Source organism: Panthera pardus, unplaced genomic scaffold, assembly GCF_024362965.1.
Source record: "Panthera pardus isolate Hobbes unplaced genomic scaffold, ASM2436296v1 HiC_scaffold_6, whole genome shotgun sequence".
Lineage (NCBI taxonomy): Eukaryota > Metazoa > Chordata > Mammalia > Carnivora > Felidae > Panthera > Panthera pardus.
In genome coordinates this window covers 78,733,970-78,759,346 of record NW_026526991.1, presented here as the reverse complement: position 1 = coordinate 78,759,346, position 25,377 = coordinate 78,733,970, and the positions used below count along the sequence as shown (strand labels likewise).

Genomic DNA, 25,377 nt, shown 5'->3' with positions numbered 1-25,377 from the left:
CAGTATTTACTATACTAAAAATTATTTACTTATCTGAAAATTACAATTAAATGGGTGTCCTGTATTTTTATTTGCTTAATCTGTCAACCATTTCTCTTGTAGTGATTAACATAATTCGGTAAAATAATAGTTCATAATCCATTAGAGAATTTATAAAATATACCTAACATATTCTTAAAATTAAAACAGGACTGAACAAGCTGGCAGGGTTCCTTCCTTCCTTATCTTTCAGGTACATTATCAATATCGTTTTCTGGAAAACAAATGTTACTCGGTTGTATGGATAAAAAGCAAGTAATTAAGTAATAAAACTCATTTGTACAGGGGGAAATATCCAACACCCCATTGCTTCAGTAAAGATTATAATGATTCTGGATTGCATATAGTCCAACCTCCAGAAAGAAAAAAAAACTTTCTGAGAAAGGTTGACAGGAACTACATCTTAATTTCCTTTGGGAATTTCCCCATGCATTTGGCTGTGACACTATCCTGTATGTACAAACACACACAGACACACAGACACAGACACAGACACACACACACACACACACACACACACACACACCCTTTCTGTTTGTTTCTGTTGCAGTAGAGTTAATTGTATCTGAAAGAAGTTTGGAAGGTGTTTACTTGGACCATGTCATTAACATTTCCAACTTGTTGAGTGGTTTCCATGTTTCTCAGAGGTCTTCACCCTGTAAAGGCTGATGGATGGGCTGACAGAGCCTTCTAGGCTTCGGTTGGTGTAATGTGAGCTCAGTGCCTGGAAACAATAAAACAGCAATTTTCTGAGAGATTTGCCTGCAAAAGAGCCAGGAACATAAAAGCCTTTTCCGTTTCCCACCCTAAGCCTCTTCTTTTCTCTCAGTCCCAGGAGGGGTTTGGGAGACTGTATCCTGTCAGGTTAATTGAGGGTGACATTAAATGTAGTCTCAGCAGCAGCCGCTGTAATGGCTGGAAGGGAAAGACCCCTGGAGTAGGAATCAGAAGAGCTGGGCTCCGGTCTGGCCAGAGTGGAGGCTTCAAGTCATGAACGACAGAAGCAAAGGCTGCAGGGGTGAGACAATGTCAGATCTTTTCACTTGAAAGCTGGATGCGGGCATCCAGTCATGTTTTGACAAGCAATGGTTCTGGCTCCAGTAATGGCTTCGAACTAGGAGAAGGTCCTTCCCCAGTTAAGTCCATTAAAGCTGGGCCAGACTGTCTATAACTTCATGCTGATCACCATCCACAACGCTGCATTCTCAGAGGGCCGTGCCTTGAAACTGGGCTTTTTTATGTTACAAGACAAGATGGGAAATGCATCCTCAACCATGTGTGCTAAAGACAGATTCAGGGTAGGAAGATCAGGACTAGAGCGAGGTGAGGGGCTACCAGGGGGATTTTGGTTCCCCAGGGCAGTTTTGTAACAATAAGCAATAACTCTGGAGAAGTCTACATTCAGGATCCCTTGTCCAGTACCACAGCCCAGTGGATACTTTCTGATTTAAAAATGCATTGAATTGGGACAATTCTGCCTACCACTGCTACTTCTTCTTTGGTAATCCAACGATCTTGTAATAGTTTACTTCCAGGTTCACCCAGTAATCTGAAACTATTCCAAATAATAAATAACTATAAACTTAAAATAAGTTCTCTGGAAGGCCTAAAAAATAATGTTGGAAAAGTCTCTTTTAAAAAAAATGTTTGTTTTTGAGAGAAAGAGAGCGAGTGGAGGAGGTCCAGAGAGGATCTGAAGGGAGCTCCGTGCTGACAGCAGAGAGTCAGATGTGGCGCTCAAACTCATGAACCATGAGATCATGACCTGAGTCCAAGTCAGATGCTCAACTGACTGAGCCACCCAGACACCCCTGGAAGAGTCTCTTTTAATGAACTTTTTGGCTCTCATGAGGAAACAACTTCTATTTTCAGGGTTTAAAATCCTAATTGAGGTTAACTTATATGATGTTGTGATATGATAGAGAAACTGACTGTGTCTTATTGCCCTACAAGGAACAGGACTGTCGGTAAAGATGGAAATAAAGGTTATTAGTCCAGGGTGCCTGAGTTCCCTTTACCTCAGGGGAAGGCCAGAAGCCTGTGTTAAGCTCATGCTCAAGACAGCAAAGGAGAGAGGGGCTGGGAGCAATGCAGCCAGACCCTGGGAAGAGAGGTGGATTCTTCTGAGATGGAGGAAACAGATCATTAAAACGAGGAAATCGGGGGCGCCTGGGTGGCTTGGTCGGTTAAGTGTCTGACTTCGGCTCAGGTCATGATCTCACGGTCTGTGGGTTCAAGCCCTGCGTCGGGCTCTGTGCTGACAGCTCGGAGCCTGGAGCCTGTTTCAGATTCTGTGTCTCCCTCTCTCTGTGACCATCCCCCATTCATGCTCTGTCTCTCTCTGTCTCAAAAATAAATAAACGTTAAAAAAAAATTTTTTTTTTCGAGGAAATCGTAGGTTTTCACAGGCAGGCACTTATATTCTTCAGTCCCACACAGTGCCTCAGGTGACAGGACAATGAAGGGGGGTACATGCATGCCCATAAAATGAACTCAAATTGCTACGGCCTTGAAAGCCTCAGCAGGTCCAGTGGCCAAGCCATGAGGTGACAGAAGCAGCAGATGACATGGGCGGCAGGACTGTAAATAGAACACCCACCCACCTCAGAATGGAGATATGAGCCAGAGATAAAAACAACATTTTCTTTTCTTTTCTTAAAAATTTTTAACGTTTATTTATTATTGAGAGACAGAGAGAGACAGAACATGAGCATGGGATAGGCAGAGAGAAGGGGAGACACAGACCCAAAGCAGGCTCTAGGCTCTGAGCTGTCAGCACAGAGCCCGACGCGAGGCTCGAACCCACAAACCACAAGATCATGACCTGAGCCGAAGTCTGAGGCTAAACTGACTTAGCCACCCAGGAGCCCCAACAACATTTTCTGATCCAAACTGGAACACGACCCAGTCTTTCATACTGATGCTGGACCCACATCTCCTGCCTTGGCCAAGATACTGGCCCCCAAACAGTTAAGTGTTGGTCATTGTCAACTTCTTCTTGCACAGAGCAGTAATGGGAAGCCCATCTGGAACCATCTTTTCCAGCTACAGGTAGAAGTCAGGGGACAGACTGGCCACCAGACAGAAGCAGAATTGACTTCAGAGACCCTGGCTTGGTGTCAAGAGCCATGGGAAGCATGTGAACACTGGCCAGCCATCGTGAAATCTTTCCAGAAAGACACTCGGTGCTGGTTCAGCTTCCCATCTCCTGTCTAATCTTTTCCCCCGCCTCCCCTCCAGGCCTCTGCTGGCAGCTGCACTTTCAGGACTGATTGTGATGGTGATTTTCTGTGTAAAGGATGAGTGAGCATTTCTATAAGATGCATCTCCTATTACCAACATCACTAATTGCTTTCTTGCATCCAATCCGTCATTTCACTTCATCTGTGGATTTCATGAATGAGCCATTGACTCCCTCCTCCAGGTCATTAGTGAAGATGTCAGATTCTGACCGACCTAATACCACTCCCCATGGCTCAATGCTAGCTTCACTGAGCGCTCCCGTGGGAGGCACTCATCACTCCCATATGTGGGCCTTCGGTGTCTCAAACCAATGTTAAACTATTTTGCAAGAAGTCTTAGGATGTTGTAAAAATTAATGTTTTCCCAAGGAACTCCCAATTTTCATAGGATCAGAACAGACGGCCGCATGACACAGTACAATATACAAGCTATCAAATCCTGGCTCCCAGTGGCCAGAGAGTGCAGGCTCATTTATCCATTCATTTTTGTCGCTGGAAGAACAAAAGGATTACATCCTTCTGTGATAATCCTCTATGCTTTTTATGCCTTTCCAGCATCACACTTTTATGTTAATTTGTCTTTTCTATTTCACAGAAACTTTTGAGTTTAGTCCATCCTCCTGGTTACTGTTAGGGTGCTTTATGGAAATCAGCAGGTTACTGGATTGGCTGTGAAGCATACATAGATGGCTGAAATTTAAGTTTAGAGAAGATGTTCTCCACGGCCGGGAGAGCAGGTATTGTTCCTGGGGTTTCTTGACTGCTCTTTTCCCACTCCCAGTGTAAATCAAGTTCTAATTATGAGAACTGAATCAAAGACAATGATCTAGTAGGTCAGATGAATTCTTTTTTTTTAATCCCTAGATACTGGTTACACAGAGTATTCAAGTTTCAACACCTACTTTTCCTTCTTTGCCTTGGAATTTCCTTCTGAAAATCAGGAAAAGAGGAGCACTTTTCTTCCCTCTGTTAAAATACTTTTTTGGGGAAGGGGCGTCTGGGTGGCTCAGCCGGTTAAGCGTCCAACTTCAGCTCAGGTCACAATCTCGCAGTCTGTGAGTTCAAGCCCTGCGTCGGGCTCTGGGCTGATGGCTCAGAGCCTGGAGCCTGCTTAGGATTCTGTGTCTCCCTCTCTCTCTGCCCCTCCCCCGTTCATGCTCTGTCTCTCTCTGTCTCAAAAATAAATAAACGTTAAAAAATAAAAAATAAAATAAAATACTTTTTTTTGATTAAAGAAACATAACTAATTATAAACATAACATAATTATAACTCAACTATCACTATAACTTGTGAAAAATGCTTATAAAAGCACACTGAAAAGAAAGCTATAAAATGAAATGTTTGTTTTTTTGGAGTGGCAAAATTGAAGACAAATTTTATTTTATTATAATATTTAGTATGGTTAGTATAATATAATCTGTAATATACTCTCATATAGTCTGATAATAAGTGTTTTTTCAAAGCTGAACAATTAAAACCTTTGGGGAGAGTTTCTTTCTGCTTGGAGTCCAAACTGAAAATGGATCCCCCATTAGCCAAGTGTTGTGGTATTTCCTGAGCAACACTATTAAACATTTTCCAGGCAACAGGATCTCTGATATTACCATTTAATCACTTCACACCAAAAAGCATGTGAGTTGCATCATGTAACTCAAAAACTATTCTGGAGGGTAAGGTACCACAGGATCTTTGGATGTACTTCCAAGTTCTAGTGAGGATTATCTGATCTTGTATCGTAATATATAGAATAGTATAGCATATTAGAACAAATTGTAGAACAAACATATAGCATAATAGTTAGAATACTGACTTTGGCAATAGCATAGTTTCAAATGCCTGCCCTGCCACATATTACCTGTATGATCTTGGGAATATTATTTAATCTCTTTGATCCTTAGTTTCACTGTATGAAAATGTGATAATAAATCTACCAATTATAAGGATTAAGTGAGTATATTAGGATTCTCCAAAGAAACAGATCTATATCTATATAATCTATATCTATATCTGTATCTATGTCTATATCTTCAAATATATACATAAATATATTTATTTATATGTATATATAAATCTCTGTCTTATTAAGGCCTCCAACTGATCAGATGAGACCCGCCCACATTATGGCGGGTAATCTGTGTTACTCAAAGTCTACAGATTTAAATGTTAGTTTCATCCCAAAAAACACATTCACAAAAGCATCCAGAAGACTGCCTGAACAAATATCTGGGCACCGGTGGCCCAGCCTACTTGCCATGTTAAAATGAATCCTCACAGTGAGGTAAGGTTTGTAAACAGAAAGAAAGAGATAGGGCAGACAACATTTAATAAAAACTTCTCATTATTTTATATATGCCAGTGGCTTGGGGGATAAGGATAAAGTTGCTCGTTTTAAGAGAAGTGTTTTGCTGAAAGTGTCTGATAAAGAATAGCTGGTATACGCTAAGGAGAGGTGGAGTGATCGCCGATTTACTATTTAAGACTACAGGTGTTGTGATCCTGCAAGCTAGCTACTCTCTTTCACAAAGAAAGGAGGAGGCCGGAAGGATGTGGAACTACAAACTCTCACACCACTAATATAAAACAAAACAAGATTTTTAGGATGATTCATCAGTGATAAACATGTGCACTCTCTTAACTCCAGAGCAATGCAAGGTCAATACTGTAGTAAAAAAACAAGTGTATACTCTTCCGTTTTATATTTTTCTCTTCCAAACCATACACAAAGTGAAGAACCAGATGTTCTAAAAGAGATGCCCTCCTGGGCTGCATGGGTGGCTCAGTCAGTTGAGCGTCTGACTTTGGCTCAGGTCATGATCTTGCAGCTCGTGAGTTCAAGCCCCGCATCAGGCTTTGTGCTGACAGCACGGAGCCTGGAGCCCGCTTCAAGTGTTGTGTCTCCCTCTCTCTCTCTGCCCCTCCCCTGTCATGCTCTATCTCTCTCTCTTCAAAAACAAATAAACATTAAAACAATTAAAAATAAAATAAAAAATAAAAGGTATGCCCTCCAAATAGTGGAATAAAAATGCAAATGCACCAATTAATATTGTGGGGAACAAACTCTTAGCACATAAGGTTTTCTACAATAAATTCAACACAAATTTCATTCAGACTTGATACTGATAATGATCTTGCCTGACTGGATCTGATATGTTTCAGACTTAGAAGAACTCAGCAAAGATATTTACATCCTGCACGTACACCCACCCACCCCCAACCCCCGGAAAATAACAACATCTATTAAGATACAGAACGGTCAATAGTACACAGGCAGTAGACATCAAGGAGACCACAGGTGTTACGAATGCAAGATTAATCTTTAGAATTGTTTAAATGAGCTTTAATGAAAAGTGCATTGGAATGGAGACAGAATTGACAACCGGCTGATGTTTCCTTTTAGAAATGTTTTCCCCTTTCTATTGGGAAATGCTCTTTTTTTAAAAAAAATGTTTTTTAACGTTTATTTATTTTTGAGACAGAGAGAGAGACAGAGTATGAACGGGGGAGGGTCAGAGAGAGAGGGAGACACAGAATCTGAAACAGGCTCCAGGCTCTGAGCTGTCAGCACAGAGCCCGACACGGGGCTTGAACTCACTGGCCACGAGATCATGACCTGAGCCGAAGTCGGACGCTCAACCGAGCCACTCAGGCGCCCAGTTGGGAAATGTTCTAAGCCAAGTTTCCTCTCTTGGAACATTAAGAAAATAATATGACCTGTCCTACTTTCCAGAGAAGTTGTGCTTGTCACATACTGCAAGATATGTGAAAGCACTTTGAAAATGAAACGATGTAAGTAGAGTTACTATTTTTAGTATTAAAAAAGAAGAGAAGAGAGACAGAGTGGAAAATGGGAAAGGTAACAGCTTTTGAATCAGCCAGTCTGGAGGCTGAACACCAACTGTGCCTCTCTCTACTTGTGTGACTGTGAGAAATTCTCTACTTCTTGGAGCAAAAAATGTCGGGCTTTATAAACCGAAGTTTCCAGGTGTGTGGACACTTCGAATATGTAGTTGAATGTATATGAATGATACATAAGAAGAAAGGACAGGTGAAATTACTGCATTAATAGCACAGTGAATGGAAACATACTAATTAACACAGGAAATGCTAAAAAGAAAGTTTTCACTTTGCAGAGCTAAGAATACAATACTTTCGTAAAAGGAAGTTACAGTGGCCCAGGGAAAGTGGGGAAGAAGTAAAGGAGCAAAGCTGGATGTGAAGTGAAACTGAAAAGACGTTTCAGGCAGCCAGCTCGAACCTGTGAGGCTGAGCTTCCGGCATCTCAGTAGGAGACAGATCTCAGGGCAGAGTGAAACCACATCAGTTTGAGGCATGGTAGTCTTTCTCAAACAAATCTCAAATTAGGAAAGCAAAACAAAACTGAGGTGACGTTCTAATGACTCTTGGGACTTAGTCTTGGATGGAAGAGAAGACATGCTTGAGTCTAAACTCCAGATGTATTTCTTGGGTGACTGTTGGTAAGCTATTGTCTCATGGCTCCACACTCACCTTTCTATAGTCAGCATTGTGATTTTGGGTCTGGGACTCTGTAAACCACATCTCTGTTTGGCCAAATGATTCCATGTTAGGTTCCTTTTGCCAATAGGGGCCACGAGAGAAAGACTGGAAGTCTGAGGAGGAAGAAAGCCTTGCTTGTTTCTGTTTCCTTACTGTGACCTTCCTGCCTATTTTCCTGTTCCTGTGAGTATCATCCCAGGAATGCTTCTTGGCCTCATAGTGGCAGTTTCTTCTTGTAATTCTGTAACACTTGCAGATCCAGATTCATTACACCCCCTTGCAGACACCTGCACCAGCCAGTCAGCAACCCCCCTCCTCACATATCTGGGTCCCAGCCCCTTTCTCTGAGCTCAGAGACACCAGAGTCAGCTGAGCAGAGTAGAGTGCATTCCCCAAAGGATACTCACTCTCACCATGTCCCCTGAACATCGAGCTGGAGGTCTTGGTCACTGCATACTGACAAAAAAAGAAAGAAGAAATACAAAAGAATAATGATCGGGAAAGAAGTAACCTCTTTGCAGATTATATACTTCTTTCTATAGAAATTCCTAACAATATATAAAACAACTACTAGAACTCATGAACTTGTCAGAGGCACAGGATCAATGTTACTATACTCAAACAGTGTGTTTTTATATACTACAGCAAACGGCATGAATATTCAGTTTTAAAATTTTCATATACAATAGCATCAAAACCCTGAGCAGTTACGGTTCTGTCATATAAGATTTAGTGTAAACTTTTGGTCAGGTAACAATAAATGGTGCTGTCTCTCCCACAGCCAGCACACATGGATTGTCTAGGCCTCAGCAGATGGAAGCAGGAATGGGTCTCTCATTACTATACCAAATAGCCCACCTGCAGAGTTTCTGCATCCATCTCTGCATCTTTAAGCTCTGCCCTCCGGAGGTCTTGGTTTCTAAGAGAGAAATCCTTAAAACAACGGTTTCATGGAACTGGAGTTTGAGACCACTATCAGATCATTTTGAGTTCCTCATACCATGAAACCAATAGGCAAAGAAGGAAGCTGCTCTGCTGGGTAGCTGATCTGGATTATCAAGAGGGAACTGGATTCCTGCCTAAAAATGTGAACAGGGAGTATTATTTCTGGAACCCAGGGAATTCTCTCTGATTGCTCTTAATACCATCATTTCCAATAGTAAAAGTGAACTGAAAACTACATCAAGCAATAAAGGAAAGAGTCACTGAAGACTTTTAGGTAATGAGCCCTGACCAGCTGAGGTCCTGGCTGATGGAAACGGAAGCACGTAATGTGTAATGGAAGGAGGAAATTATTAATACCAACCAGCCACAGCTTTGCGATGAGTTACAAGAATGAAAACGTTGGTGGCTTCACATAGATTCTTGCTTGCTGTTATGTGTGTTTCTATGTATATATTAACTATTTTCTTCTTCTCTTTCTTTTCCATATTTCTTAACATTTTTACTGAAGGTCAAATCTATGATGGGATTGGGATTGGGATTGAAAACGAGGCATAATTAACATACTCCAGAGATGGCTAGAAATCACAGTATGGGTTTTCCCACCCTGTTGTGTATAGGAAGAAACCATTAAATATCTATTTATATTGATTTTAACCTTGTCTTAAAAATTTTTTTTTAATGTTTATTTATTTTTTAGACAGAGAGAGACAGAGCATGAACGGGGGAGGGGCAGAGAGAGAGGGAGACACAGAATTGGAAGCAGGCTCCAGGCTCTGAGCCATCAGCCCAGAGCCCGGCGCGGGGCTCGAACTCACAGACGGCGAGATCGTGACCTGAGCTGAAGTCGGCCGCGTAACCGACTGAGCCACCCAGGCGCCCCTAACCTTGTCTTTTAAAATTTGTTTTATAAGCATGTAATGTATTATTAGAAAAACACATATATAGTTAACAAACAGATAAACATCCATACATTAGGGGTGTATGCTAAAAAAAAGGCATGCTAGGGTATGTGATCAAAAAAAGCTTGGAGATCACCGGGTTAGGGCACAGTAGTTTGGAGATCAGGAATATGGCTTTGCTATCTATGTGTGGGCTACTTAGCTCTGCAAATAGGCTACTCTATCCCCAAATTACAGGCTACCCTCACTCATCCGTTCTGTACCATCTTACCCACCCATGGTACCAGGTCAGAAGTTGAGGTGCCTTAGTAGAATACATCTTTCCTGCTTAGACAATGAGTCCACATCACTGGTGTCAGATCTGAAGGCCAGTGCTTACACATCCTAAACAAATGGGTCTACTGTGGTCACCTGACTTGGTTGGTAATCTCTCAGAGGGCAGTGATCTGGTTTGTTGATAGTTAACTCTTACTCCCACATTCTATCTAGCAGAAATATCTGCAAATGACACCTTGAAACTCCACCAGTACAATGATGTGTGTTGTTCACAAAGGTCCTGAAGAATTATACAATCCTACTCTCCCTCCACAATGAAACCACAAGAGTATAAATTATGCTCAGTTTGGGGTATTCTTAGAGCAGTGTAGCATTCTGTTACCAAAAATATTTCATTAACTAAAATGCTTCCTCTAGCCAAGCCTGAAAATCAGTTTGTACTGTGTTTCTTTTGTTCTATCATCCATCCAATTCCTCCATCCATGTTCTCACTCGCTGCACCTGTATTTACCTACTGAGTGAGCAGGCAAAACTTACAGATGAAGACAATGTCAAAGTCTTCATTTTCCTTATGCATTAAAATTGGGAATCGAACTCAAGTGACCTTAAAACTCTAACAGAATTAGAGACCTGCAACAAGTGTTGATCCTCAGCATTCTAAGTTCCTTTCCAGTTGATCAAGTCAGCTAAACTCCCTCCCAAAAAGAATCTCAAGATCCCTTTCTCTCAACCTGTTCCCTGCCTGCCCAAGTCTCCCTTTTAAAATGTTACTGGATCCAGGGGCGCCAGGGTGGCTCAGTTGGCTGAGGAGATCTCATGGTTGTGAAATTGAGCCCTGCATCAGGCTCTGCGTTGGGTGTGGAGCCTGCTTAGGATGTTCTCTCTCTCTCCTTCTGCCCCTCCCCCACCTCAAAAAAGAAATGTGACTGGATCCAGAAATATCCTAACAATCATTACCTGTTGGCTACTGGGTCACTACAACAATGAGAAGCTGCTTTGTCTCCGGAGCTGCCCGGCAGCATGTCTGACGATGGAGGACCCCTTTTATTTCTACAGACAAAATGTCTCTCTCTTGAAAACAATTGATATTCTTGACAGACTGTGAATTGTAGAAGTCTTGCTCAGAAGGAAAGCTGTCAAGGGAAGAAACACTTCCTTTCTTGATCTTTTGGATAATAGAGAGCAGAGATTTTTTTTAAGGGAAACCAAAAGATGTTTCAGGTGACCCCAAATGAGAGAGGAATTTTCCTTGTTGGTAAAATGAGGCACATTCATCTAAATGGCTGCCAGCACACAAACACATCCACACAGGGTTACATGCCTTAACATTTATCTTACTAATTAGACAGCAATCTCACATCCAAGAAGCCACTCAGAAGTGGGACTCTTCCCAAGTCTTTTAAATAAATCTCACTTGCAAAAACTCCTTCTGTTCCACATTTCTGAAATAAAGTTATTTGAATGCTACTATGTCTTTGTCATATGTCCATTATTTTAATTGTCTTCAGTCTCCTGGTCCACCAGTGTCGATATTTTTCCTCATCTCCAGGCCAGGCATAAAACTGCTTAAATCCAATCATCCAATATTAACACTGATACTGCTGACTAACCAATGAACTGTGCTCGTGGATCAACCAGTATTTCCTTTAGCCTTTACTCACTAAAACACTGCAATTGCCAATGTGAAGTTCCTTTCTACAGATAGGATTTGGAGTTTCTTCACCTGGGCCAAGAACTAGAGAAGAAAGATTGAGGAGAAAAGACCATAGATTACAGCGCAAAGTCACTTGAACTGCTGCATTTAGGCCAGAGTAGCTTTCACAGTGATTTTTTTTTTTTTTAAGAGGAGGGTTGTTTCCTTTTATGTTTGAAAAGAAAAACTGTATGGGTGGGATAGGATTTTAATGGATATTTATGCTTTATAGTTAAAACGGATCACGTCATACTGAGACCCCTCACCACCCTCTAAACCTGCAGCATGAGAGCGTTCTTTTAAACAGGATGGAAAGTAAACAATTATGTGAGCACTGCCATCTGGATAGGCTCTGGTGCTAACTTTCAAACTCCGCTTAGCATCCTCTAAAAGATACTTGAAATGCATTCACATGATTCTGAGTAAGTGCTGTGGGAGTCTGAAGGATTTCAGCAGTTCTTCCTCTCTCAGTCAGCAAGAATTTTCTGCTAAAGATCTCCAATTACTTTAGTACTTTGCAAACACTGTGAATGAAAGCACATCAGTGCTACCCACAAGCAAGCTGCTTTCAGAAAGCTTCCTCAGCGAGCACTGGGCTATCTGCTTACTGTGCACACAGTCTCCAAGGGTCCTGATGCCCGATGGCCTTGATGTCCTCCTGGAAGAGGACAGGAGAACCAGACCTTAGTGGCTCTGGTTTCAGTCCACTGGCCCAAGGAGTTCAAAGATTGGTTATGGAGATGTCACCTGAATGGGAAAGCAACCAGCTGGCTTATAGAGAGGTTTTTGATTAGAAATCTTTAAAAGCAACAATAAACCTACTTCAGTTCACAAAACAAACCACTGAAATCCAGTAGGGGATGTCTTGATTTAAATACCTAGGAGGTTCTGAAAAATTAGGTCCTTTCATACACAGTTGGTAAGACAGTTTATTGGAACAACTATTCTGATAAAAATGTTTCAAAAATTTAATTGTGTATATCACTTGACTAAATAATACCTTTTCTGGGAATTTATCCTAAGAGTACAATCACACAAGTATGCAGAGACATATGCATAAAAGTGTTTATTGTGGTATTGTTATTGGAAACAATTTGAATGCTCATATTGGGTACTTCATAAATAAAGGATAACACATATTTACAAGGGATTATCTAACCATTAAAATAGTTATGGTACTCATATGGAATAAGATGCTCATGATACATTTTTAGGTGGTAAAGGTAGATGATATGTAGAGTATGAGTCAAAATATGTGTATTTTTTAGTGTGTAGATAAAAAATTGAATGAGCTCTTCTTGGGTTCCCCATTTTTGGTACCAAATTCTGCATGAGTCACAATTCAACAAGAGAAATAGAATCAGAAGGATATGTCTATCTATATCTATATCTATATCTATATCTATATCTATTATCTATAATCTATAATCTATATCTACCTACATACCTATAATTAAAGATATTTGTTACAGGACTTGGTTTATACAATTACAGGGGCCAGTGAAGCAGTATCTGTAAGGCTGTGTGTCTGTGTCTGGTGTTGGATCTTGAAGTTCACATGACAGAGTCAGGAAGGGAATTTCACACATAGGCTGGAACCTCATGAGGGTTAACTGAAACCTGTGTCTATTGTAGTTGCCTCTCTTCTTGGTGATGAGAGTAGCCCTCAAAACAAACAAACAAACAAACAAACAAAACAAGACAGGATTCAGGGGAAGGCAGAGGCAAGCTTAGCTGCTGCCTCATGGCAATCAGGTGAGTCAGCAGATCAGCAGCAACGTGTGTCAATTACAAAACGGCTGCTGCCTCCCTTCTGCCTACCAAAAATTTTGCAAGGATCTCCTGTGTGATCTACGCTATCGAGAAATATACAAGAAGAATTCTTGGAGATGTAGTTCAGACTAGCCAAGTTGACACATTGCAAAGCCATCACAGAGGCCAAGTCGGGATGTAGCTCGGACTGAGAACCCAAGGGCTGCCTGCTCTCTGACCCCCCCAACTCCCAGATTCAGGCTCATTTGTTCACCCAGGCCTGGGTAGGTAAGAATTGCTTACATAGTTTATATGGTTTTCTTCCTTCCCACGGCAGGATTTAGCATCCAGAAGTTAAAAAGATAAGATGTCACTGTTTTGGAGAATGACTCAATACAAATCACGACAAGAGTGTGTGCTTGTCCCAAGTGTATTACATATATTTATTCATTTAGTTCTGGCATCAAATTGATACCAAAGATGAAATTGAAATACAAAGGGTTAAGCACCTGGCTGGCAAGCACACAGGTGAAAAGGGGCAGAGTCAAGATCTCAAACTTAGCACTCCGGTTCTAATCCTATGTGCTTAATCATTATGCTGTACTTGTTCCTCTTAGATAGCTACATTACCTACAAATTGGTGTCTGCTGCGAAAACCCTGAAACACTGCAGAATTCTTAAGAATCTAATGAAGTATACTGTATTCTGTTTACTAAACAGGGAAAAATAGTTCATAGATTTCTCCAGAACTGTTGTGTTAAATAAAGTACAAGATGTGAAATAGCCAAATCATAAATTCTCATACAAATACAAAATGAACATCTGTTAAATATTTTATTTAATTCATGGATTAGTGAGGAAACCAGTACGATATTAAAATTGATTCAAAGGAGTGGCTGATTTACAGATATTTTTATTCTCTGGTGGACAAAATTCATTTGCATCGCTATAAACAGGAATCTTTTGCTTTTCTGGGGACAAGAAATGTTTGCATTGTTATTAGTTTTCCACATGAGTAGAATTCTATCGCTACAGATTTGCAAATAGCCTTGTCAAAGACAGTCAAATATGCACATCCCATAGAGTCAGAGAATCCCTGGAGGGTCTGCTAGACAATCCCACATTCACCTAACAAACACTTTAGTAATCTCTCCTGCCCATTTCCAAGGCTTTAACAACTTTCCTGACAACTGAAATATAAAAATTCTTTACTGAATTAATTGAGCCATCATAAAACATTCTAGCTACTTCAGGGGCACCAGGGTGGCTCAGTTGGTTAAGCGTCCAACTCTTGATTTTGGATCAGGTCATGATCTCATGGTTCGTGGGATTGAGCCATATGTAGGGCTCCGAGGTGACAGCATGGAGCCTGCTTGGGATTCTCCCGCTCTCCCCCTCTCTCTCTGCCCCTCCCCCTCCTCTCAAAATAAGTAAATAAACTTAAAAAAACATTCTAGTTACTTCAAATTGTATTTTAGCTGACACATTTCCTAAGGATCCTTTCTTTTCTAGAATTCTATGATTCTAAGAAAGTGGATATTTCCTGATTAGATATTATAAGAATAAGATTACAGTAATTTTATTTTCCTATTTTTGTGGGTATTATAATTTTGGGAGTAAGGGGAATTTTTTAACAAAAAAGTTTTACCAAGGGTAATTGTCAAAAACAGGTGAGGAAAGAAATGCAAGAAGAATTAAGTTTAAAAACTGAAAAAGTGAGAATAAGAAAGATAGAACAGGCATAGGAACAAATACATGGATAATTTCTTTAAGTCACGTAGTGGACTGTGGTCTATAGGTACTCCACGCAGACACTCTGTATTTATTTACTCACCAAGAATCTTAAAACCATTGACTCAATGTCGTGGAATCCTAAGTAACTAACCCAGAGAAGTTTTCCTGGTCTGGGATCGGTGGGAAAGTAAATGTTCTAAGATTCCAATTGGGACACTTAAAAGGAATGCTTACTCTTGTCTGATTATAAAAAGGCAGAGAAGAACACAACGTGCAAGATTAAAAACAAAAAACAAAGTTCCAGAAGGAAGAATGCTTCCATTGGGTTCCTTCTGAAAGGACAGCCCTGAGACAGTAGGAGAAGCGGAATAGTTAAACACGGTAGAAGGCAGCCTTTCTGTGTGTGCTGTGGGACATATGCGTCTGTGTTTTGTGAGGAAACCAGTTACACAGGGGGCTGTGTGAATTGAGACCATGAACCCAATTCTCCCTTGGAGCCCCAGGAAAGGGGAAGGGCCTATTTGGAAGAGCTCACTCACCTGAGTACACTCACTGGCACCCTACCGGTATCACTTCAGCCTTCGGATTGCCCTCGGAATAGTTCAATGCTGAGAGTGTTGGGCCATTATTCTCAAAAGACTCAACTCCTGGTAAGATGGCCATTAGATAAAGTATTCTTCCTTGAGGGTGCTTTAATCTCTCTCATTACGTGGTGAGCAGGATTTGGAATTGCTTAGCCCATAAATTCATTTAATCTAATTTGTCACATAAAGCATCAGAATTAACTTCCAGATTAACATTGTGGCTGTAGGCATGTTCATGCAAGCCTTCCTGCTGAGCACCGGGCCAGTCACCAGAAGAGGGGCCACACCCTCAAGGTGCCGAAATTTTAGTTAAGCAATACAACAAGCATATATAGAAAAAGGCCCATATCTCAGGACTCAGGGACTCAGGGACTTGGGTTCTAGTTTTGGATCTAGCTCTGAGGAAACGTTTGAGTTTAGCATGTTACCATATTGTCGATCTGTAAGTAAAAAGAGGAGACAATACAATTCCTGAGATCTCTTCTACCTCCCTTGAACAACACAGGCTTGAACTACATAGGTCCACTTATATATGGAATTTTTTCCAATAAACACAGTACAGTACTACAGGTGTATTTTCTCTTATGATTTTCTCAATAACATTGTCTTTACTCCAGCTTAATTTATTGTAAGAATACAATATATAATACACACAACATACAAAATATGTGTTAATCAACTTTATGTTATTGGTAAGTAAGGCTTCTAGTCAACAGTAGGCTATTAGCAGTTAAGTTTTGAGTCAAAGCTACACCTGTATTTTCAACTGTGTGGGGGCTTGGCACACCGACCCCTATGTTGTTCAAGGGTCAGCTGTGCTTAATTCTTTTTCATGAATATGGATTCATATATATAGAATAAATAGAGCTGAAAGCATAAAAAACAAAGTGTTCAAAATCATGGATTAGTCAGGACAGAGTCAGATGTAGAATTAGGAGTAGGAGTAGTGTAGTGACTAACATTGATTGTGCACTTACAATGGGCCAGGCACTGAGTTTACCACTTTAAAGCATATCTCATGTAAGCGTTGAAACAATTCTATGAAGCAGGTCATGTTAGTAGGCTCACTTTACCGATAAAGAAATTGAGGCATCAAGCATTAAAGTCCATAGATTACATAGTTTGGGTATTGGGTCACATATCTAGTAGAAATTTTTAAAGTGGAGATAAAATCTTTGGGAGGGGTGCCTGGGTGGCTCAGTTGGTTGAGCTTCTGACTCCTGATTTCGGCTCAGGTCATGACCCCAGGGTTGTGAGTTTGAGCCCTGTGTGGGGCTCTGCACTGAAGTGTGGAGATTGCTTGGGATTCTCTCTCTTCTTCTCTTAAAATAAATAAGTTTTGGGAGGGGTGCCTGGGTGGCTCAGTCAGCTGAATGTCTGACTCTTGATTTTGGCTTAGGTCGTGATCTCACAGTTTGTGGGACCATGAGATCATGACCTAAGTGCTGGATCGGGCTCCATACTGACTCAGTGCAGAGTCTGCTTGAAATTCTCTCTCTTTCTCTCTCTCTGCCCATTCCCTGTTTGTGCTGTCTAAATAAATAAATAAATAAATAAATAAATAAATAAATAAATAAATAAAATTTTAAAAGTTTGGGGAGATAATTACTGAACATCTAGGAAGTCACATTCAGTAGGAATAGGGGATACACACTCCCTAAATAGGTTGCAAAACCAATTATTTCACCCCATGTCCACTGCTAAGACCCTGCTTCAAGACATCATCATCCCCTGCTGGGGCTCCTGCAGTAAACTCCGAACAGCCAACCCCATGGTTTCTCTTGGCACACCCACCACAAGGCAACTTCCACACTGTAGCCAGAGTGGGCTTTCCATATGATGAGTCTCGTGTTGTCCTTCCCTCAACAGATATTTGCTCATGAATACAAGAAAAGTACAGTGAAGTCCATCCATGCCAGAGAACTGATGGTTGGAAAAAGAAGAGGCAAGGTGGAAGAGAGAGAGACAGAGAGAAAGAGAGAGATAGAGGGAGAGAGAGAAGCACGGAAGCTGACCCAGGAAATGGCATGACTGAGAAAAAGTATCTCCAGAAGTTGTGTATGGAACACCCTGGCAAAGACAGACAGCAGGGAGATGGTGGCTGCCTTCCCGGGTGGCGCTGATGACAGCGCCCAGGGTGGGAGCTTGCAACTTGACAGAGGGGCCCATGCCAGGAAACATTCTTGGGAAACCATCCAGGGGGCTGGGGTAGGGCTAAGTGAAAGGAAAAGGGAAACAGAAAGCTTAACCATGATTCATGAGCCTTAGGGACATCATTGGTGGGAAACAAAGCAGAATGATCGTGGTGTATTATTTCTTTAGCACGTTAACTATAAGGAATTTCAAAGGAATCTACTTGTGATAAACCCCGATTTTGTCAAGCTCTTCTACATCTATGTTTCTAACAGAACCAAAACATTTGTCTAGAAATCCTTTATAACAAAAGAAACTTTAATGATAAAATTTCTAGAGCTCATAGATGATGAAAATCTTTGCAGAATGTATCATATGTTTAATTATTTCAGTAACTTCAGATTATATCCATCATTTTATATTATACATTTATATTATACATATCCTCATGGTATAAATCTTTGCCCCTATTTAATCGTCATAATATAATATTTAACTGTGCCAATATGAATGATAGCTTCACTTAACTTTAACTGATGAATTATATAAGAATTTTTGGGAAAGCACTTCTAACACATAGAGCATATTTTTTTAATTCCCAATTTACTGGGCCCAGAAAAGGAAATGTATAATGTTTCGTTCACTACTGCTATCTATTTTAGGTCAGGAGACAGCTCAGAAAAACAAATATCACTTGAATCCCACATCTGACTAGGCAAATCTACACTTTCCAATATGGATTATTTTTGGTCCAGTGAGTTTTGTTTCAATTCTTTTTCTGCTATGTCTAGTTTCACAATGTGATTAATGACTGAACTTTTCTTGTCTTCCCCACGGTTGCCTTGAGAATTTGCAGCATTAGATTTACTCATTTACTATAAGAGCAAAACAGAGATGTGATATCCAATGTAAATGCTGCTGTCAGAAGTGCACATATATTCATCATTAACTATGTTTTAATCATTTTTCATGATAATCCACAGAACAGTTTTATATGGCACACACACTTTTTACCCATACTTTTGAAGTAAAAATAGTGCTTATGAAAAGTGTCAGATTAACATTACAAATTAAACCCTCTCTCTAGATTAAAGGCACCAGAATGGCTGACCATGGTCCTCTTTCTACAATATAGTCTCAGTTCTCAGAAGAGCTACTCTAAAAAATAAGAGTAATTTTCACAGACAGAAAAAAAGAACAATTAACTTGAAATTTCAATCTTAAAATTGAATATTGATAGCAAATTTTTTCAAATGATCAACCTGAGAAACCACCAGACATTTCTCCTCTGAATTCCCTTCCGACCCACTGGAATTTTCTCTGAATCTTAAAGCACGGTTGCTTGTGGAAAGTCCTGACTCACAGAGTTAGCATATTCAAAAACTCATTCTTGCTATTTGAAACTACAGACCTGTGCAATGGGACTACGCTGTCATCCTGGAATGACAAATCCATTTCTTCCTGGCTTTTGGGACACCCAAAAATGGCAGCCTAATCTGGATTCTTTGCACATTTCAAGAGGCTGTGGGGAGAATGTCCAGAGCAGGTATTGGAATCCAACAGGCCTAAATTCTAATCCTGATGCAGTAATTTGTTAGTCAAGTTGCCCTCACTCTCTGCCTCCAATTCTATGATCCAAATACTCAGAACATTTTACATTTATTTTAATCACCTAGGTCCTCTCTCATTTCCAAGCTTGCAGCATGTTTTTCAGTATATTTTCCTGGACTACACTTTCTGTCCCCTTTTAGCTAAACTAGTAACACTTGTCCTTCAAGTCTCAGTTTAAAGGTCACTTATTTCCTCAGCAAGGCCTTCTCTGCCCACCAGATTAGATTCCTTCTGATATATATTTCCATAACTTCCTGTCTATAACAAAAGCAAGCATCATATCATACTGTAAAGTACTTCTTTAATAATGCAATATCTTCTTTCTTGAGATTATAAATTCCGTAAGGGTAGGGACTGTCTGACTTTAGAGCTTAGTATAGCACCTGGATGGGAACAGGGGTTTAATAAATATCTGTCGAGTGAATGGATGAATGAAAGGTGTCTGTGTAATAGAAACCTAGTTATTCATCACTTTGAGATTCTGTGTGGGCACTTCCAAGAATTAAAAGAGCTGATGTACGTAGAGTATATAGCTCCAAAAATCAGGAGCTTATTAAATGGAAGCTGTCTTTATCAGAGTAGTTTAAGCACTTAGGGCCATGGTGTGAAAGATAATAGCAAGTTGAAGAGGCTGCTGGAGCCCAACAGAGGCCACTTTAGAATGCCCCAGCTCAGAGTCTTGAGAGCACATTTCTCCATGAAATGCCAAGCTTGACTGCCATGGCAACCAAAGAAAGCAAATGTTGCCGCCCCATTGGTTTAGGACTATTTCTTAATGTTGCTTTTGGTGTAGAATCCCACTTTTCAGTTAAAACACAGTAAGAAACACAAACCTCAGCCTAAGGTCATAGGATTATTGATATCGTAGTGAAGCATTTGCTTGTCATGTCCCCTCACAGAAGGGAAGTGGCTAAAAGGCAGGGATTGTATCTTTCTTGTTTGGACAGAACACCTAGTCCAGACCTTTCCATAGAGTGAAGACTCACATCCTTGTGAAGTAAAATTATTAAAGTAATTTTGGCTTCCTAAAAGACACCTTCAGATTTTACCTGAAATTCAGGGTGATATTTGTAGAAGTCTACTGACTGCCTCCATTCAAGTGCTCTGCTAGTTTCTAGAATTCAAAATTAATTTCCTAGGATTTCAAAATTAAGCTTGTTATTTCTATCAACCCGAACTCCTTTCCTTATCATCTAATATATTCCAGGGGTATCATCATCAGCATCATCATCATCAGCTTTAAAGTTATTTTTGAGTTTCCCTTTGCTGAAATAGAGCTTCTATCTCCAATCTGTCACAGAATCAGTGATTTCTCTTTATTGATTCGGGGTGTCATTTCAGGGTTTCATTGCTAACTTCCCAGATAAATATCTTCATGACCAGTTTCCTCAGCATTGCGACTGTTAATTCTCCTAAATTAATATTCATGAATATTCATAAATATTAAGAACTTATATGCCTTCCTACTCACTAACACATTAGGAATAGACGGTTTCTTGGGGTTCAAATAGCCTGCCTCCAATAGTTGATTTATCATCTTTACCCATTATTTCCTCACTGCTCCAGTAAGGCCCATTTGAACCCTGATTGCTTTCCCTCACCCCTCACATAAACACATAAGCCAGGTTCATTTATGAAATGCGTTCTCCCTTCTTCCTTACTTAATCAAGTACTTCCTTACTTAAATCATTCTTGGAGGCCTACTTAAAGTTTTTATCTCTTTCATGACCTCTCTAAATCCCACACTGTAGTTGCATTGTTGGTATAGTCATTGCCACAAAAATAGCAATTAAATATTCCCTGTTTTTTTTCTATCTTCTTCCTTTCCACAAACATTTCAAATATACATGTACATGTGTCAATGGGTTGGGCAGATGAGTAAGACCAACAAGACAAAGACCCTGCTCTTAAGATATACTGACATGGATATATGCTGTATTATCCGCCTGGAATAGCATCCTCTTCGTACACAGCCCTTCTGGGAAATGTTCCTTTATCCACTGAACCAATCAAAGGGAGGGACCATTGTCTTATGGAACCTACTCTCTTATAACCAATGCTGATTGTCCCTGGGTACATATGAGATTGCACTTGGGACAGACACAGTAAGGAAGCTTTACCTTCCTTCCTTCCTTCCTTCCTTCCTTCCTTCCTTCCTTCCTTCCTTCCCTTCCTTCCTTCCTTTTTTAGAGAGAAAGGGAGAGAGACAGAGTGTGTGTGAGTGAGTGGGGAAGAGGGGCACAGGGGGAGGGAGGGAGGGAGGTGGAGGGAGAGAGACAGAGAGAGAGAGAGAAAGAGAGAGAGGGAGAATCTTAAGTAGGTTTCATACTTGGTGTGGCGCCCAATTCAGGGGTCAATCCCATGACCCCATGCTCATGACCTGAGCCAAAATCAAAAGTTGCACGCTCAACCGACTGAGCCACCCAGGCACCCCAAGAAGTTTACGTTTCTAGCCACAGTTAATTGGAACTGGGTGGAAACCTTACACAAGGTTTGATCAGTTGGAGTCCTTGTTGGACATTATGAATCTCACCATAGAGAACAAATTTCAGCCCATTGTGATGGTGATGTTGTGTGATGTGAAAGCCATGTGCCAAGAGCCATCAGCAGCTGCATTCCTGATGATGGAGAATCCAGGCTGACTGAAGGCTGAATTTTCACGGTGTGTGGTCAGGACCAATTGCAGTTCCTGGTACACAGTACTCAATACATGTTGGACAGATGGTGTCCGATACCAACTTAATGTCCATTTTATGCACAATACTACATTAGGCATTGTGAGGAAGAAACAGAAAAAATGGAATGAAGATTAACATACACTAATAGGTTTGATAATCATGTCATGACTCTTTTTAAATTTTTATTTTTTTTTAAAGTTTATTTATTTTGAGGGGGGTGGGTAGACAGCACAAATGGGAGAATGGCAGAGAGAGGGAGAGAGACAGAATCTCAGCCAGGCTCAGCGCTATCAGTGCAGAGCCTGATGCAGGGCTCAAACTCATGAACTGTGAAATCATGACCTGAGCTGAGACCGAGAGTCAAGAAACCTACCGACTGTACTACCCAGGCACCCCATCATGCGGTGATTCTTTTCTCCATGTTCTGATAAGGAAATAGAGGCTCAGATGGTTAGATAACTTGCCTGAACTTAATACAGGTGGCAAATGGCAGACTCACATGGAGCTGGGGCTCACCGTTCTGTCTGGTCCTCAGTCTATGCTTTCTCCATGACACAGTGGTTCCTGTCTTCTCAAAGCTTACAGATTTGTTGGGAAGATGAAACATATAAACATTAATTAACTTGAGAATCGGGTATGTTTGTTGATCAAACAGATGCCATTTAAGTTTAGGATGAAGCTTGGTTGGAAACTCAGCATGTCTCAGGACCTACCACAACTGCAGACAGTAACTTGATCAGATCTGGGGTTAGATGATTGGTTTTGGCAGTACTAATTAATAAGGCCTGCCAAAAATATAATTGTAAACAGAAACAACTTCTGACTGTAACACAAAAAGAAGGTAATATAATATATCCTGGTATTCATTCAGAGTTTGGCTGTTTCCAGGATGGCCAGAAAAGTGATAATAAAGAGGTGTTCATTATAGCTGGGGTTTCTGGCAAAACTGTCACCACATTTCTCTCTGGAACACATTATACTCTTGGTTTTGTTGTTGTTGTTGTTTGTTTGTTTGTTTGTTTGCCTCATGTGGTCTCTCCTTATTTCATTACCAACCTTTATAGATAGCATGTGTGTATGTCTAATTTTGTCTCATTTACAAATTCAGTTCAATTTATATTCACGTGATTTTCAGGCTCTCCCTTTCTGCTATGACTTAAGCCATAATCTGTGGGAAATGAAGGTGAGCCTGGCGTGAAGAGAATCAGTGTCAGAGGAGAAACAGTTGCTTTGATACTAACATCAGAGGAAATGGGGAGAATTGCTTGGGGTTTCTCTTCTCCAGGCTTCCTTAAGGAAAAGACAGGCTGGGGTTGGGGGATAAAAAAGGGACTAGTCCAGCTATGGGCATGGTATTTGTATCAGTCAGGGTTCTTTGGTTGTGAGCAACAGAACCAGTTCTGACTATCATGCAAGAAGGAAATATATTGGTAGGACAATGGGTAGCTTTTGGGATGATTAGAGAGGGTAGAGAGGAAGCCTTATGAAGAGATGGGAGCCAGGACAACACCAGCAATGACTGAGCATCTGCATTTTCATTTCTATCTTTGCAACATGGCATTCAAGATTCAAAGTCCTGGGAAAACCCAAACTGTGCTATATGAGTCACTCTCCTACCCTTGGCTAGGTGAGGCCAGGGCACTTTTATTTAAAAGACTAGTAGTGTCATCAAAAGAAAAGAATAGATGCTGCATTGCAGGATAGTGATAAATACCCACCTCTTCCCCTTGTTCAACCCGGCTCTCCTTATGGCCCAGCTCAGAGCTGTTCTCAGAGGCATCACCCAAAGACCAAAGTTTGCACTGAACCTGCGAGATAGTAATGCCTGCTTTGCCTTTCCCTCTGTGCGTAGAATGGAGAAGTCCTGAACACCCTGTAGACCTGTCACAATCCCATGACTGTCCTGATTCTGTGGAATAAGGGTTAGCAGCTCTGAATTTTTCTGTCTCCTGCAAGTAATGGAAACTACTCATTCTGTCAGTTGTACATTATCAATACAAAAAGAATTTCTGGTTTTCTATTCCATTCTCCTGCTATAAGAGACCTGCATGTGATGGTCAATATAGCTGCGTACCAAAGATAGAGTCATTTCAATGCATGTAAAGTGACAGTTTTAAATTGGTATTCAAGATATTCAGTGTTTGTGCCCTAATGTACTGAAGACAGGGATTAAACCTGTAGATATCAGAGACACTTATCAAACAATAGTTGTGTTGTCCTCAGCTCAAATTATTTGACATTTGGCTGGCAATTTTGTCTTCAAAATTATTTTCTCTCTTGGTCTTCATCTATCCTTCTACCTTTCTGACTGGGTCTCCTCTGTCTTGTCCACTTATTCATACACTTCGCATGTTCTAAAGAGAATAATTTCTAATTATTTTGAATATGGTTCTCAGTAGAAATAGTGAGTATCCCAATAGGAATGTAGACTATTGTTGTGGGGCTTTGGGGTGGCTAATGTTCAAAAGTTTTGGCAAGCAAGTGCTGGCATCTCAGGGTTCACCATTTGATTCTCAGTCTTCTTTCACCAGAAAGAGGATCAGCACAAAGGTTACAATGCCCCGGGAAGATCATAGCAAGAAGAGAGAGGAGAAGACTGAGGCTCTAAGCAAATCCCTGGAATGAGACACAGAACCGGGGCTGGAAAGCAAGTATGTTCTGGTGCCTGGAGGACGCTGGGTTTTGGACATGAAGTCTGTGCCCAGAATGAATCAGCCTGACTTGCCATATGGCCCCAGAATGTGAAGCTGGGACAGCCGACTGCTTTCTGTCTCAGAACCCTCCAGTGAGAGAAGGGTGGTCAGACGAGAGGGGGAGGGAGGGATTTGGATGAAAAGAACAGAATTTTGTACAGTATGAAGCTGACACAAAGCTGCAAAGGACAGAGACTGGTATAAGGCTCAAGCATCTGAGTGCAGGCAATTTTGGTCCAAAGTGCCAATTGTCCAATTATGGGATTTAGTGCAGCTTAATAACAGCTTGTGTGACAAAGACTTCGGGGCTTTTATTCATGGTAAGTTCAATGTAAATCATTATTATGTTTTGACTTTCCCCAAATGTTAATTTGACCATAGACTGACTGTATTAATGAAAGTAGAATACCTTAAAGATCAGAGGTGATAAATTTGCTCTACCCTGTACTGGTTGGATCCCCAGAGTGTTGTTACATTCAGTTCTGACTTGGAGGAACACACACACACACACACACACACACACACACACACACCAAACAAACAAACAAACCCTGACGACATTCAAATAGGGTTAACAAGGAA

General features: G+C 40.7%; 1 long non-coding RNA gene across 2 annotated transcripts in view; it reads left to right on the top strand.

The window, feature by feature from the left end:
• The window catches only part of LOC128774975 (uncharacterized), a 53,960-nt gene that overhangs the window by 16,778 nt on the left and 11,805 nt on the right, over positions 1 to 25,377 (top strand). The window contains exon 2 of one of the 2 annotated variants that reach the window (XR_008419561.1): positions 24,634 to 24,753. This is a non-coding gene — a long non-coding RNA (uncharacterized LOC128774975). Of the gene's footprint in view, positions 1 to 24,633; positions 25,116 to 25,377 lie in introns of both variants that reach the window. The other variant, XR_008419562.1, reaches the window with a different exon arrangement.